General features: G+C 38.7%; 1 long non-coding RNA gene across 1 annotated transcript; it reads left to right on the top strand.

Moving 5' to 3' along the window:
• Positions 1–11398: 11398 nt before the first annotated feature.
• Positions 11399–13430, top strand: LOC144006491 (uncharacterized). Its single transcript, XR_013279842.1, has 3 exons — positions 11399–11525; positions 11870–12034; positions 13102–13430. It is a non-coding gene; the product is annotated as an uncharacterized LOC144006491 (long non-coding RNA).
• The last annotated feature ends 2907 nt before the right edge of the window (positions 13431–16337 follow it).

Below are 16337 nucleotides of genomic sequence, written 5' to 3'. Positions count from 1 at the left end.
TTGTAGTGTTAATGTTGATATCCATTAGGGTGGTTGTAATTTGAAGACAGCTTGGAAGAGAAAAATGTTTGCAAAGCGACACTGTCACCTAGTGGCATTTATTGGCACTTGTACCTCGCAGCACATCGTCATTAAAGCTAAGACAATAGGGCTATAGTGATTTTTATTTGAATTTTTTATATATATATATATATATATATATATATATATATATATATATATATATATATATATATATATATATATATATATATATATATATATATATATATATACATATATATATATATATATATATATATATATATTGCTGTATGATAGTATGATTTATTAAAAAAAATTGCCTGTAGTTACAAAATGTTTGCATATGTGACAGTGACTGGAGCAGATGACTTCCAGTTTTTCCCTTCCTTTTTTTTTTTTAATCTGACCAAACTGGAGTCAAGTCAAGTAAAGTCAAGTCTTACTGCTTACTGCTGTAAGGTTGCTCTGTTATTCGTTCGCTTTGAGGTGCAAGTTCTTTCATGTATTCAATAAATCTAAACACAGATATTAGATATTGGCTATTTAAACTATAGTGAAAATAGATTATGCATGTTAATGCACAGCAAACTACAAGACAAGAAAGTATAATAATGTACTTTTGATAGTATTGATATTATGATATTGATGGGTTTTAGGTCTCTGTTTAAATAAATTGATGAGTAATTAATGAGACATTTTGTTTGGTCTTAAATGTGACTGGTTGCCATGTATTAAAAAAAAAAAAAAAAAGAAGAAGAAAAAAAACTGCACTCACTAATATTTGGGTCAGTGACAGTCCTTCACCCTCTAATTTAGCCGTAAGTCCGGCTATTAATGTAAACCTCTCTTGTTGATTTATGTCATCCAGATCTTCCAGCACTGATGTCATGACATGTCTAACAGTTTCCTCTGCAAAGGAATGTTGGCACGCTTCCTCTTCTGCCCTTAATCATGTTATGAATCATTCAGTTTAAGATGTCTGTATTTACTGGAGGATCAGTAAATGCAAATGGGACATCAATTGTCAAAAAAATTTACATTTGTTGCACAGGGAAATGGACAGGGAATCGGTTTCTTTTTGTTTTTGCAGTTTGGACCCTTTGAAGTGAGCTGAAAAAAAGTTCATAAAGGCAGAGGTGTATGTTCATTGGGCATTCTTTCCACAGAGAAGTCAGTCATTACACTGGGTTATCATTAAGGGGTCCAGTCGCAGTGTTGCAACATGTGGTCAAAGTTAACTGTCTGTAGGCTAATTCCCACACAACCCACAATATATAAGTGGTGCCCCCTGACTGCAGAAGGCGTAACAAAGCACCCCAGCTGTACTCTATGCCAACAAAGAGTAGCTTTATCATTTGTCATATATATATATATCAGTGGCGTGCGGTCATAATAAACTATTAATGCGGTGCATGCCCAAGCCCTTCAAAATAAAATCATTAAAAATATTTCTGTCAGTGTCCTCTAAAATACCGCAGTTCTACTGTTTAGGTCTTAAATTCCTGTATATTTTGGCCTGTTTTCCTCGCGGGGTTTCGAAGCCGACATCTTGTTTCGTGCATGCACAATGAGAAATCAAGTTGTTACTTCCGAGAACGTTGTTTCTGTACTTTTAATGGCAAAACAAGCTGTCAGTCACGCGTATCTGACAGTGTGCATGCATGTAATTGGCTTCCTTGGTTTGGCTCTGGGTGGCACAGTGAAAGAGTGGTTAGCACGTCTGCCTCCCAGTACTGAGGACTCAGGTTTGAGTCCAGGCTCCGGCCTTCTTGGCTGAGGTTTGCATGTTCTCCCTGTGCCTGCGTGGGTCTTCTCTGGGTCCTCTGGTCTCCTCCCACATTCCAAAGACATGTATGGCAGGTTAATTGGGTGCTCTGAATTGTCCCTAGGTGCACTTGTGTGCATGGATGCTTTTATGTTAAGATCATGAAACTTAGAAAAAAAAATGTATTTTACATTTTACTGTACATTTATAATAATAATAGGATGTTGTACAAGAGGCATCACTGTGGGAAAAAAAATTCTCGCTCTTATTTGCATTTGACCAAAAAGTGTGACGTCCAAAATTATTCATATCCGTTGCAATCTGTCAAAGTCTATGGGAAAATCCAAAGTTTTAAACTATTTCGAATAGTCCAAATTTTTCGAAAGCATTCTAATTATCCTGATTGATTAGGAAAAGCTGTTTAAGTCGACTCAAACTCAACAGGTGAAAAACAGCAGCTCCCTGCAGCAGGGTTGACTGTGGACAGTCATGGTCCAGGCCACAGTAGCACACTGAGGGTCTGCAATTGCGCACTGTGGCTGCTAACAAGTGTGGAAAGATGCCATGTCAAAATGTTTTCAAGTTCCAGAACTTCCAGTAGCTACTGTGCAAAGTATCAACTGCAAGAAATTCTGCACAGTGGAAAATTTCAAATTTCACTTAAGCCAAAAGTGACACCAGTGCTTGCCACGAGGATTGTGAGAGAGGTGAAAAAGAATTCAAAGATCGCCACCGTGGCCATATTCGTGAATGTGGCCTCTGCTGATGCCAATGTCTCAAGGCAGACCAGTATGGGGAGAGATTTGTCTCAAAAATATTCACACAAATACATTTTTTTGACTCAAGATTTCCCAAAACAACATTGGGCAGTCTGTGGTGAAATTCGGTCTTGGGCACCAGTGGACATTAAGAAATGGTTCTCGGACGGAAATATTAGCGTTTTGCATTGGCGTTGTGCAGTATGTTCAAACGTATTTGCAAGTATGTTCAAACGTACTCGCCAGCAAAAAATGTTTACTCCACATTGGCAGCTCCACGCTTCCGTACCAGACAGTCCAGACATGAATTCAGTTGAGAATCTGTGGATGGAACTTTTAAAGATCAGGGTGATGACAAGAAAACCATCCAACTTGAAAGAGATGGAACTCAACGCTAAAGGTGAATGGGCAAAAATATCAACCAAGGCATACAAAAAGCTGATCAGCAACTCTATAGGATGTGTTTTATTTTGAATTAATAGCCAATAATGCCTTTTCTATTGAGTTTTGAGAAGTGTATGAATAATTTTGGACGTGCCATTTCTAATTCAAAAATGTATTATCTTCTTGGAGCCACCTGTGTTATGCAATCCAGGAAAAATTTGCTGGTTGAATACAAGTTAAGCAATAGTAAAATGAAGCCACTGTGTTAAAATAATAACACACTCTTTAAAAACTGTTAAGGTTAGTGAAGAATAAAGATACTAGTCCCATCACAGACACAAACAGTGAATTTCCAAGTTCATGTCAAAACAGTGAAAGTAACTTAAAATTAAAATGACTTAGCATTATTTGATAAAGCATTAACAAATACAAAGCATCATCATTTACAAACTAATACAACTACTGATACTGATTTAGAAAAGAATATGATGCTAAACAAGTGGTGTCCAAACTCGGCCCTCGAGGGCCGGTTTTGAATGTTTCTTCTCCAACACAGCTGAAGCTCATTAGCAAACTCTGCCAATGTCAAGCTTGATAACGATCCTGTTCATTGGAGCAGGAGAACATCTAAAACTTGCAGAACTGGACACCACCCTGCTAGACCCTTGTGAGGAGAAGCGGTTCAGATAATGGTTGGATGGAAAATGCTGTTTGACCAGTTGATGTAAAAGGCACATTTCCCCCTCTAGATGGTGGTAGTTGACTATAGAAAGTGTTCCATATTTGCAATCTGAAAAGACCTGAATTTCTACTTTTTTTTTTTTCTTATAATAAATGACATTTATTAAAGTTGTTTTTTTAACTGTTAGGTATTTGGGGTACTTTTAAAGGTATTTGCATAAAAGAACAAAAAGGGTTTCACAGAAACAAAACATTTACATTACAACCACTACAAACACATGTAAATTAGAATGTCGCAACTGTAAAAAGCTAGGGCATTTTGCTGTGGTGTGTCGGTCCTGTGTGGTGGAGGTTAATAATACACCCAATGAATGAATGTATGACAGCTAAGCAGACATTTTCTTGAAATTATTATCATCAGAAACATCATCATCATCTTTATTTGGAAGACACAAGGTCCATATAAAAAAAAACAAAAAACATACTGTAATATAAAATGAATATTGCATCAACTGTGACAATAAATCTACAAGAGAAAAGTATAGACTTTAGGACTGACACAGGAGCAGAAACAAGGGTCATCTTGGAAAAGACTTTAACTTAGGTGTCAGCCAAAATTGAAGACTCGATTGGCTAAGAATTGTGTGTGACCCTTCATAGCCACAATACCACATGGTAAGAAAACAAATCTGGTTTAAAGCGAGTGAATCTGATAAAAGGGTGACGCTGTGAACCAACAAAATTGTGTGCTCCAATGGTTGCTGTGCCCAAAAAGAACAAACATCAGCCAAGAATCAGCATGGACCTCAAGACGTATCAGAGAGAGAGAGAGAGAGAGAGAGAGAGAGAGAGAGAGAGAGAGAGAGAGAGAGAGAGAGAGAGAGAGAGAGAGAGAGAGAGAGAGAGAGAGAGAGAGAGAGAGAGAGAGAGAGAGAGAGAGAGAGAGAGAGAGAGAGAGAATTTTTCTAAGTACACCTCTGCAGAAGAACTCTTTCACAATGAGTTGAGTGCCATTGCCATCTATTGTAGTGGATATGCAATTATGCTTTTTTTCAAGTGGGGCAAAAAAATCTCACGCAGCTCCCCACCCAAAGGACTGGGTCTGCCAGGTCGGACCGGCATCTTCCCCCACCATCGGAGCCAACATACCACGAGGTGGTCAGTTGATAGCAGCCCCGCCGCTCTCTTCACGCGAACTGCGGCCCAGGGTGTCCTAGTGCCAAGTGCACATATATGGCGCTTTTCCACTGGGCCAGTTCCACACCGAAGCGGCATTTTTTGTCCCTGGATGTAGTTCTCCATCAGACTCTTTCGGGGCCGAGCGGTTACGTTTGAACCTCTTTTTAGAACCATTTCGGCAGTGGTTCTGCAACGCCGGACGTCTGGGGACCAGCGGGGCCGTGTGGTCACTGTCATTTGATTGGTCGACAGCAACGCAGCAAGCCGTGGCACACGCTCATTTCCTTGTTTTACAAGAGAGAGGCAGAGGCGCCCGCCAAAGTCTTCGCCAAAGTCCTAAAAATACAGTACAATAAATATAATAATGTGTTCCAACAACGCTGAACTGTATTTACAATTTAAAAGGTATTTGTGAATTGATTTGTAATGTTTGTGGTTTATAAAAAATCACGAGTGTACATTGCTTGCCTGGTCGTGTGTTCCCATTCACTTGAATGAGAACTCAAGCCGCCCTTCCAGATCTTACGTTCACTGTCATTGCCCATGTGAGCGTTTAAGTCCCCCAGCAGAACAAGGGAATCCCCAGGGGGCAGACCCGTCACCAGAAAGAAATTGTAGGGGGGGCATTACCTTTTTTTGGGGGGGGGGCACACTTTATCAACCTAAATCTAATGTTCATCAGGTTGAACGGCGGCATTGTGACAACTGCAAAAGTGTTCAGAAATATTTTCTGTCACTTAAAAGCGGCAGTTCATTCTGAAATCTCAAAGACAAACTGAAAAAAAAATGTGTAGTTCATTTTGCATTTATTCAACTCACAAGTTCATTTGAAACAAATCCACTCTTCACTTCTGTAAACAACTATGTCCGAATGAATGACTCTGTGACCCAGCCGCTTCTATCTGGAATTGGCTAGCAGTTGCCTTCATTTGCGTGTTGGATTAGGGCTGTACGATATGGACAAAATTTCCTTTCATTTTTGCCAGACATCTCTATTCTTTGATCTTTGACTCAGCATGAGACTTCACATCATTTTACTTTTTTTTTATGGTGCCTTCTGTATTTTGTGTTATTTTATTTATATACTTATAAAGATTTTTATTTTTTTTTATTTTATTTGCGTGTATACTTATCTACTTATATTTACTCAAATTAATTTTATTTTGTGTTATTTTTAGGGCTGTCAAAGTTAAAGCGTTAATAGATTAATTAATCACAGAAAAATGTCGCATTAATCACGTATTAACGCAGATTAATCGCACTATTTTTTTTTTACCGCACTTGAGCCTTGAACGTAACCGCGGATTGTTACATTGAAGGCTGCGCAGGTCCGTGATTAGGTCAATGCACAGCATTTCCTACGCCTGTTGTTCCAAAATGAGCGGAGTAACTCCAGTTGGTATGCTCGGTGGTAAATTTCGCTTTAAAAAACACCCCAGCGGGACTTTAGATAAAACAAAAGTAATTTCCGTTTAATTAATAATTGCTTAATTGCACCCAATTGATATGATGCTGTTACGTTTTGAACAATACACGCATGCATGCAATTGCGTACATGCATTTAATCAATGTTTGCAAATGACATTCAGATAATAAAATGCGTCAATGTCAAAATATTACGGTATTTTGTATTTATTTTATATTAAGCAAATAATTTAGCTGATTAATCGTGATTAATCAAAATTAAAAAGTGTGATTAATCAGATTACAAATTTGAATCGTTTGACAGCACTAGTTATTTTATTTCACTTGTGTCTACTAAAAGACTAATTTCTATTCCATGCACAGCACTTTGTATGCAGCAATGGCTGTTTTAAAGTGATTTAGAAATAAGGTTGAGTTATGTCGATGATATACAGAAACAACATATGGGTTCAGTGAAAAACTAAGCAGAATATCAATCCAAAAGGATGTGTAAAAGTGCTGTTTTTTTAATTAGAACTTAGTGACAGTCATCAACTTGAACAAACTTGGCAATAAAAAAAGAATTCAACTCACATTGTACTGCAACTGCTTTAGTGATAAATAATTTTATGCTCCATAGTTGCTGTTGAGGGCGGCACGGGAGTCGAGTGGTTAGCACGTCCGCTTCCCAGTTCTGAAGTCTCCGGTTCGAGTCCAGGCTCGGACCTTCCTGGGTGGAGTTTGCATGTTCTCCCCGTGCCCGCGTGGGTCTTCTCCGGGTACTCCGGTCTCCTCCCACATTCCAAAGACATGCATGGCAGGTTAATTGGGCGCTCTGAATTGTCCCTGGTGGTCCCTGGTGTGCGTGTGAGTGTGGATGGTTGTTCGTCTCTGTGTGCCCTGCGATTGGCTGGCAACCAGTCCAGGGTGTCCCCCGCCTACTGCCCAGAGCCAGCTGAGATAGGCGCCAGCAGCCCCCGCGACCCTTGTGAGGAATAAGCGGTCAAAAAAATGGATGGATGGATAGTTGTTGTTGTGTATGTGTGACTGCTTGGGTCTGTTAACAGCATACTGTGTATTGCTACAATTCATCCGTGCTGTGTGGCTTGACTAATGAAAATAAAAGTTTGACACTCACTTGTAAACGTAACCAGTGGACTCAGGATTCCCATTGATACCAACTGTGTCATCCTGGATCGAGGTTTGGCGTTTGGTGGCTCCCATTAAAGCGGCACGACGTGCTCACTGCTCAGTCTTTGTCCCAGCGCCAGCCGGCAAATGCGCACTATCTACCCGGAAGTAGATTTGGCTAAAAGGCACGTCTGCAGAGCGCGTGTCTCCCCCCCGCCCCACCCCATCCCTCCTGATCCTGATTGTCATTGGCTTGCTTAGTTGTCAATCACAGCCAAACTTGAAAGGAGGTATGTGGTTGGCTGGCACGCCATGCTTGACTTAAAACAGAAGGCGCAAGTTTACGTGACTGATAGGACGAATACTTGGTGAGTCATCTTGCTAGGGCGGGCACGGCTGACTGACAGGGCGGGCACGGACCCCCAAGGCCCACCCATGGCGACGGGTCCGCCAGGGGGAGTGCTTTCCAGCACACCCTCCAAGGCAGTAATATCAAACACCGGATCAGGCCCGCAAATGGGTTTAATCCGGCCCGTGAGATGATTTTGTAAAGTAAAAAAAATAAAAATAAAAAATTGTAATGTCAGGCTAATTAATCAACCGGACACAATCAAAATATATACATTTGTAATTTCACAAGCAGTCCTCAGATGAGCAATGCAACTTGTACGGGGAATCGTCATCCTGGATGTCATTATTTTACATACAACTTAAACTATGGTTTGTTTATTTAATTATTTATTTATTTATTTTGTAATCATACACCGACATAAACGTGTTAAATACGACACAAAGTCAATTACTGGTAAAACAAATAGATATGACAAGGATTAACGTACTTATAACATCATTAACTGTGCCACGCAATGCATTCTGGGAACAATATATACAGGACTGTCTCAGAAAATTAGAATATTGTGATGAAGTCCATTAGTTTCTGTAATGCAATTAAATAAGCAAAAATGCCATACATTCTGGATTCATTACAAATCAAGTGAAATATTGCAAACCTTTTATTGTGTTAATATTGCTGATTATCGCACTTTTTGTACTTTGTCTGAGGAAATATTCCAATATTTTGAGATAGGATATTTGAGTTTTGTTTAAGCTGTAAGCCATAATCAGAAATATTAAAACAATAAAAGTTTGGCAATATTTCAGTTGACATTAATGAATCCAGAATGTATGGTATTATGCTGTCCTCGCTCCGAAGCTTCCAAATTTCACCAGCTAGACAGCGAGTTAACGATGTTCCAAACAATCAGACTCTGTTTTCTTTTTGGGCTTTTTATTTGGACAATGGCCTCAACCATTACCCTCTTTAGGTCATCGTAAAATTAGAACAATAAAAAAAAACAATGTGAAATTACCTAACAATACACAACACTCATACTAGTAGCTAGTTACACCGCACATTTTAACAGTCCCCAAATTATCCCAATTAACTAAAATAAATCTTCAGTGTTGTTATCTAAACATCACATATACTTATGGACAATTCTTGTCCAAAGCAACAACAAAATAGGTTTCAACCGTCTTCGTAAGAGTCAACGTGTTGACATTGCGTGCTGCCACATCGAAGTGGCGTCTTTCTACTCATCAAAAAACAATAAACCCAGCAACCACAGGAGGGCGCCCCAAGACTGCGCAAATTCAAATTAAACTACTGAAGGGCAGAATAGGTATTTTTGCTTATTTAATTGCATTACAGAAAATAATGGACTATCACAATATTCAAATTTACTGTACTGTCTTTGCCAAACAGGTCGATTTAACACGTCTGGAACGTATACCGGCAAAGTGCATTTGCATTCGTGTTATTTTTCGGAACAGTATTGTCACGCCGCCACCAGAGTGGCGGGTCATGCTTTTATTTTCACAGTCAGGTTCCCGGTTTATTTTGAAAGTACTAACTCTCTTCTCACCCCAGGTCACTTACCCTTCCTGCAGCCTCACTGATTACCGGTCCACGCCCATGATCACTACCACCTGTTCCTAATCAACCCGGACATAAAAGCCACCTGAATTCTCTCCTCGTTGCCGAAGTGTCACACCTCAGTGCATGGAAGCGTCCTCACAGTCCTCGTACCATAGTCCTAGTTTGATGTCTTGCCTTGCCTTGCCTTGTCTTGCGCCCTTAGTTTGCCCCTTGTTTTCCTCCCTAGTGGAGCGCCTTTTGTTGTTCCTGTTTTTGAGTGCCCTTTTTGTATCTCCAGTTTGGAGCTCCTTTTGTTCAGCCTTTTTTCCCTCTTTAAGAGGTGTTTTGAGTTCATTGGATTAAAGCTGCAGCCTTGTTGGCCAACTTACACTCTGCGTCTGAGTCCTACCTCCTCGCTTCGTGTCAGTACACTTCGGCCAGCATGGACCCAGCGGAGAAGTTGGAGATCTGGCTGCAGACCCAAGAGACTCGCATGTCGCACCTGGAGGAGATCCAGCAAGCCATGGCCACCCGGATAGGTGAACTCGCTGGACAGGTGCAGGAGCTGGTGAGCCACCTGCAACACTCCACACCAACCGGCACGAAACCGGAAGCAGCTGAACCACCGATCCCGACTCCAGCCTTGGCCGGGGCTGGACTGAGACTGGCTTCCCCGGAGCGATACTCGGGAGAACCAGGACATTGTCAGGCATTCCTGACCGAATGTGACATACATTTCGAACTCTCACCACAGGCATTTCCCACAGACCGTTCCCGCGTGGCCTTCATGATTTCCCACCTGACGGGACGAGCCAGAGACTGGGCCACCGCGGAATGGGCACGGCACTCCCCGACTTGCTCAACTGCAGCCGGGTTTAGCAGGGCACTTCGTCTTGTTTTCGATCCCACCAACATGATATATAGGTATACTACGGCAAACGTCAAAAAGTGATTTATGACCCCAATAAAACAATGATTTATTGCACCCCCCAATAAAACTTTATTGCCCCCCCCAATAAAACCCCTTTGAAGTAAGCCCCGCCCCCTTCCGCTTTCTTAGCCAATCAGAAGCCGTTATTTTGAATTAAGCCCTACCCACTGGCCACCTTCTCATCCAATCAGAGGCCGGAAGATGGCTTCTGTCAAATTTGATTGATGACATTCCACCCACCCCTCCCCACCCCCTCATCGGCTTAGCCAATCAGAGATCGGAAACCACCCCTCTCATCGTCTTAACCAATCAGAACCCGGAAGACGGCTTCTGTCAAAAATGATTGATGACATTCTGTTTCCCACAACATCAATCACATGTTTTCCGGTTCCCCCACTCTTCAACAAACAAACAAATGATTCCTTTGAACCCTACATACAATAGCTTTTGTTGTTTTCCGGTCCCCCCACCCTTCAACAAACAAATGATTCCGGTTCCCCCCAGTACTTCCTTTGAACCCCCCAAACAGTAGCTTTTGTTGTCCAACATCATTACTCGTGTTAATAAACTTTTTTTCATCTTACAGGAAGGATCCTACCACCAGCTTTTGAAGTAGCAATGGGGGAAGCGCCCCCCTGTAATTCGAATTACTGATAAAGCTACCTACTTTGAAGTAGAACGGGTCCCAACCGTAGGAACCCCCGACCCCCCTTATCACCATGTTGGGCGGCAGGAAGCCCCCACCACCGCCCCCCCCCCCCCCCCCCCCCCTCTATCGGGTATGTGCGTGCGTGAATGTAAATTAGTACGAGGCTCACTTATTCGAGTTAAAGTGAATATTAAAAAAATGTTATCCATTTGTTTTATGTTTTTTAAATAAATAAAAGAGACTTACCGATGTTTCGGAATACGAGGGTTTTTTTCTTTTTTTAAAAATAAAATAAAAAAAAATAAAGTTTCTGTTTCTACCAATTTCTAACCGATGGAGAGGGGGGGAAATATAGACGAAAAAATAGATTATTCGTGCGTAAAGGGCGGTTATTTAACCCATTTCAGAACCGCGTCCTTCTTTTTCCTCAGACTAAAAACTTGTGTGTTTGTAAAAAAAAAAGTCAAAGAAGGCCGGCTAGGGAGGTGTGACTCCCTCACGCCGTGGAAAGGAGAAAAAAAGTTAGAAAGAAAGTGGTGAAAAAACTTCGTTCCCGTTCAGGTTTGCCCATCGCTTCAGCTGGCCCCGTTATTCCAGCCATCTGCATCATTTGTAAAAATAAATTTCAAAGTATACTCGTCTGGGATTGGAAGGCACACGGAAGAGGGATCATCTCGCCAAAGCAGAAACATTGTCAGCAGGTATGTGCTACACACACGCGTGCCCATATCTGTTATTAATGTGACTGATATTTTGTATAGGGCTGAAAATAATTTGTTGCTAGGTTAAGTTTTAAGGCTATAGTTTATTAAAAAAGGCGAGCTGCTGAATGATTTATCGAGTGAATCCAACAGTTGTTACCAAACTCGAGTTACCTGTGCCCATCAGAGTCATAATATAGTCACAGCTACACAATCCCTTTTCCCCAAACTCTCTTTCATCAACCTCAACAAACACTTTACTTTACTTAAATCTGTGATGTGCATATACTGTAAAGAGGTGATGTGACAATAACACTTATAATGTAATTGTTTTTTGTCTAAAGGCGGGTTGGTTGCTGCAGGCCGCTGAGATGAAGAAAGACTGTTCCATTCTTCTGCATATTCAAGACAAAAGACTGTGTCACAATGGAGGTGCAGTTTTGTTTCAGAGATTACACAAGGGTCTTAAAGTCAACAGCAACAGAAACAGCAACCAGGGACGAACAAATGTGAGTTGTTACATTGCACTATTTCATTGTCACTTTGCTAAAATTACACATTTCAAAAGTAAAGCATTGGTCAGCAATGTCACTTGTATTCTGTTTACATTTCGAGACAGCATTAATTAGAAAGCATGACTCTGCACATATTAAGTGAGTGTGTGTGTGTGTGTGTTTTAGACAACCCAATGCTGAGAGCTACAAATTCTTTTTGTGAACAAGTAATCCATCAAAGGATTATAGTTGACAAAGATGTGATGAGAATGGACAAGTTAAGGGGTTTGTGAACAGTGTTAAGAAACACGGGGATCTTGATGCTTCAGACTACAGGTAACATATAAATCTTCATATTGAAACACAATATCTGAAATCTATGGGGAGAGATTTGTCTAAAATCTCACTGTTTCAGAGAAAAATAGTTTGCTGACAAGCTCAATTTAAGTTAAAAATAAATAAATAAATAAAATCGATTCTCTAAAAATGAAAACCGGTTGGTTGTTAATTATTACATGCAAATGTGTTTTTTTGTCTTCTGTATTTATAATTGTTCTTTGACCAAGAAAGTATATAGGCCTATAGGTATATTTGTATTTCTTTCCAAATATACGATTATTCACTAGAATTTTGAGTAGGATATCCAAATACCAAAATATTCGATAGCTGCAGCACTAATAATACAAATTTTGAGTTGGGGCATGCCCACACGAGTTATTTTACCACACACCCATGTCAAAACTAGCTTACTGCACACACACTGCACCCCAACTTCAAATTTTTGCTAACGTAATAATAATAATAATAATAATAATAATAATAATAATAATAATATATTATAAATTTTGTTGGATCCAAAAGCAACTTACATAATTATAGTTTCATATGATTGTAATTGGCTTATTTTCAAATGTTTAAATATTTCCTTGATTTGAACAAAATATAATTGTTTAGAATATTCTTGATTTCAATTATTACCAAAATAATTGTGATGAGTATTTTTTTTTCATAATAGAGCAGCCCTAGTGTGATGTGAATATGTGCATCTTGTGCACAACTTTCCCTTTAATTTTCTATTTCAGGCAGGATATACTGAAACGAAGATTGAGGTGTGATTTCCCCCAGCTGGTTTTTCACACCCCTTTCCAGCAACAACTCTGAAATGGTTTTTGTAGAGACATTATCAACAACTGACAAACTTTTAGACAGGGTATCTCACTCATCAGATACATCAACTACTGAGTCTACTGATGTAAGCCAAGTTTTTGTTGTTGTTTAAGTTTATAAGGTTTGTATATACGAATGCGCTGTGTGGAAACGGGTTTTAACATCTATCGTTTTTGTAATATTTAAAAAACTAATAAATATACTGTTTTTTTTTTTGTTTTTCTTAAACTGATTTATGAATAGGACTTGTAATCGCAAACTCTTTTTTTTTAAAAGCAGTAACTGAATTAGGAGGTGGAGGGGCAATGTATTATGGGGATCATACTTTTTGAAATCTTTAAACTGTCGATTGTAAGAGTCTTCTATCTTGATGTTAGCCTTTTTATCTGAATATGTATGAATGAAATATCTTGTAATTATCAGCTCGGATTCTTTCAATGGATAGCCCTGTAACCCTTAGGTTAGTAGTTTTTTAGAAAGTATCTGGGTATGAAATATGTTATGTTAGGAATATGGCGCGTACGTGAAGAAGGTACGTCTGGCTATGTATTTTATGTTCTTGAGTTGTTGTATATAAGATTGCGTTGTACATAAGAATTTTACCCCCTCTTACGTTTTTAATGTGTTATAAAACTAATAAATGTACGGATTTTTTTTTTTTTTTTTTTAAAAAAGGATTAGGCTTAGAGAAGGTGTTGGTGGCACTCTCATGAGCAGAGTGCGCAAGTTGTTTTACCCCCTCTGCAGATGCGTACACGTATAAAATGCTATTTTTCTGTTTCTAGTTTTGTTTCCGCTTGTGCTATAATTTGTGTCTATACGATTTTATCGGATGTCTCTATGTATTTTTGTTGTAGTTTAAGTTTATGAGGTTTGTATATACGAAAGCGCTGCGCGGAAATGGGTTTTTTCCTCTTATCGTTTTTGTAATATTTAAAAAAACTAATAAATATACTGTTTGTTTTTTTTGTTTTACTTAAACTGATTTATGAAAAGGACTTGTATTCGTAAACTTTTTTTTTTTTTTTAAAGCAGTAACTGATTTAGGAGGTGGAGGGGGGAGGCTGGTACATGTGTGCATGCGTGTGTAGGGTGTCAGTGTTTACTCCGAAGGGGGGCAGTAAAACAGTCTTTGAAAGTGATTGTCATACGATGCTTCGATCTGAAGTATACTACTTTGTAGTCGCGTATAAATAATTTTATACATTCTTTTTAAAAAGAGAGAAATGTAGGTACGAATGTTCGAGCCCGTTAAAATGCAGCGAACTTTATACTTGATTTAGAAATTATTCTTTAATTTACTAGGGCATTGTATTGTGGGGGTCATACTTTTTGAAATCTCTAAGCTGGTGTTTGTAAGTCTTCTATCTTGATGTTAACCTTTTTATTTGATGATGTATGAATGAAATATCTTCTAATTATTACCATGGCTTCTATCAATGGATACCCTTGTAAGGCTTAGGATTGTAGTTTTTTTTAGAAAGTATTCGGGTATGAAATATGTTATGTTCGGGACATGGTGCGTACGCGAAGAAGGTTGATGTAGTTTTATTTTTGTTTTGTTTACGATTTACTTTTTTTTTAGGGGGATGTAGGCATCGTTTTAAGGTGCCAGGTGTATTTTGTGTAAATAATATATGGATACTTACTTTTTATTTTTGTTACCGATAGTGCTTTGTTTCGTGAAACCCTTATGTTTTGTTTTGTTTCTTGTTTTTTTTTAACTTACCCTTCGATGATAAATAAAACGTCTTTAGACTTATCGCTAGCGAAGATGTAGCACGTTTAACATTCTAAATAGTTTTATCGCTGCACGACGTATTCGAACTAAGAGATCCCAAGTCTTTGTGAGTTTTTTTTTCTTTTAAATACTTAGAAATACCCATTGTTAAATTAGCCTATAAGATATTATTGAATATGATAGGCTGTAAGATTAGCTATAATAAATTACCCCTGGATTTAAAACACAAAACTATGAGATTTAATCAGAGCGTAACAATCTACCGCGACGATCTTTTTTAATCTTAAAACCGCTCTTTGCAGCAATTTACCTAAATATATAGTGAACAAACGTGTATCTTGTATGACTTGTAAGAGACATTTAACTTTTGATTGAACGATTTATTTTTTCCTTACAAATCGCGCTTACTTTCCAATGATACGCGTAGGTAAACAATTTTTTACAAGCATGATTGTGAAATAACAGCTACTAAATTACTTAATTTGAATGAATAATATTATTTAAGACGTCTACCCATCTAACGCTTTAAAAATAGCGATATATTTCAGATAAAAATATTATTCGTACTATATTGTTTTTTTTTTTTTACAATAGTTTCCGAGTTCTCACAATAGATGTTCGATGATACTATTTTATGTTTTTCTTACCGGTATGATTAACTTGTATTACATTTATGACTTTTCTCTATTATCTTTGCATCGTTTTAAGGCGGCCGGTGTATTTTGTACAAATAATATATGGATACTTATTGATTTTTGATCAATTTTTACTCGTATATTTACCTACTTTTGCTTTTAGGCGTATGTTAGTTAGTTAGTTACTTGTATATGAGTGCGTATTCTAACTTTCCCATTCACTTCTTGGTTCCATTCCATCACCCCTGTGAGACCGGACTCGTCTACTTAATATCACTAAAGTCTGTTCAAAAATCATTGGACACCCTGTCAGAGCCTTATCTTCCTTTTGTGACCGAATCCTGCTCGATCCGTTTCACTCACTTCATCGAATGTTTGAGTGGCTTCCCATCATCTCAGCAGGCCGAGACGCCCCACTCTGACGAACACAGCGGCGGAGAAGGAGGAGGAGGTGGACTACATTTATCCCCAGATCACTAAAATCTCTTGAACAGTGACCCCCCTCACGGGCCAAATTGCGACAGACTGACTGACTGACACGTAGCACTTTAGTGTGAAGCACGGAGCACTTTCTTTTGTTTTTTTTTATTGTTATTTATTATTTTTCGTATTTGTTTTTTTTTAATGTTCATTGATTTCATGTTTTGTTTTTTTAACTTCCCCTCGAGGACAAATAAAAGCGTTTTTGAATTGAATATTTAATTACTTGTGGTATTTTATTCATTTTTAAGTTATCTGGTTTACTTGGTATCATTTTAAACTGTATGATGTATTT

Source organism: Festucalex cinctus, chromosome 18 (genome assembly GCF_051991245.1).
Source record: "Festucalex cinctus isolate MCC-2025b chromosome 18, RoL_Fcin_1.0, whole genome shotgun sequence".
Classification (NCBI taxonomy): domain Eukaryota; kingdom Metazoa; phylum Chordata; class Actinopteri; order Syngnathiformes; family Syngnathidae; genus Festucalex; species Festucalex cinctus.
Note: the sequence above shows the minus strand (reverse complement) of the source record. Positions and strands in the feature narration are given on the sequence as shown.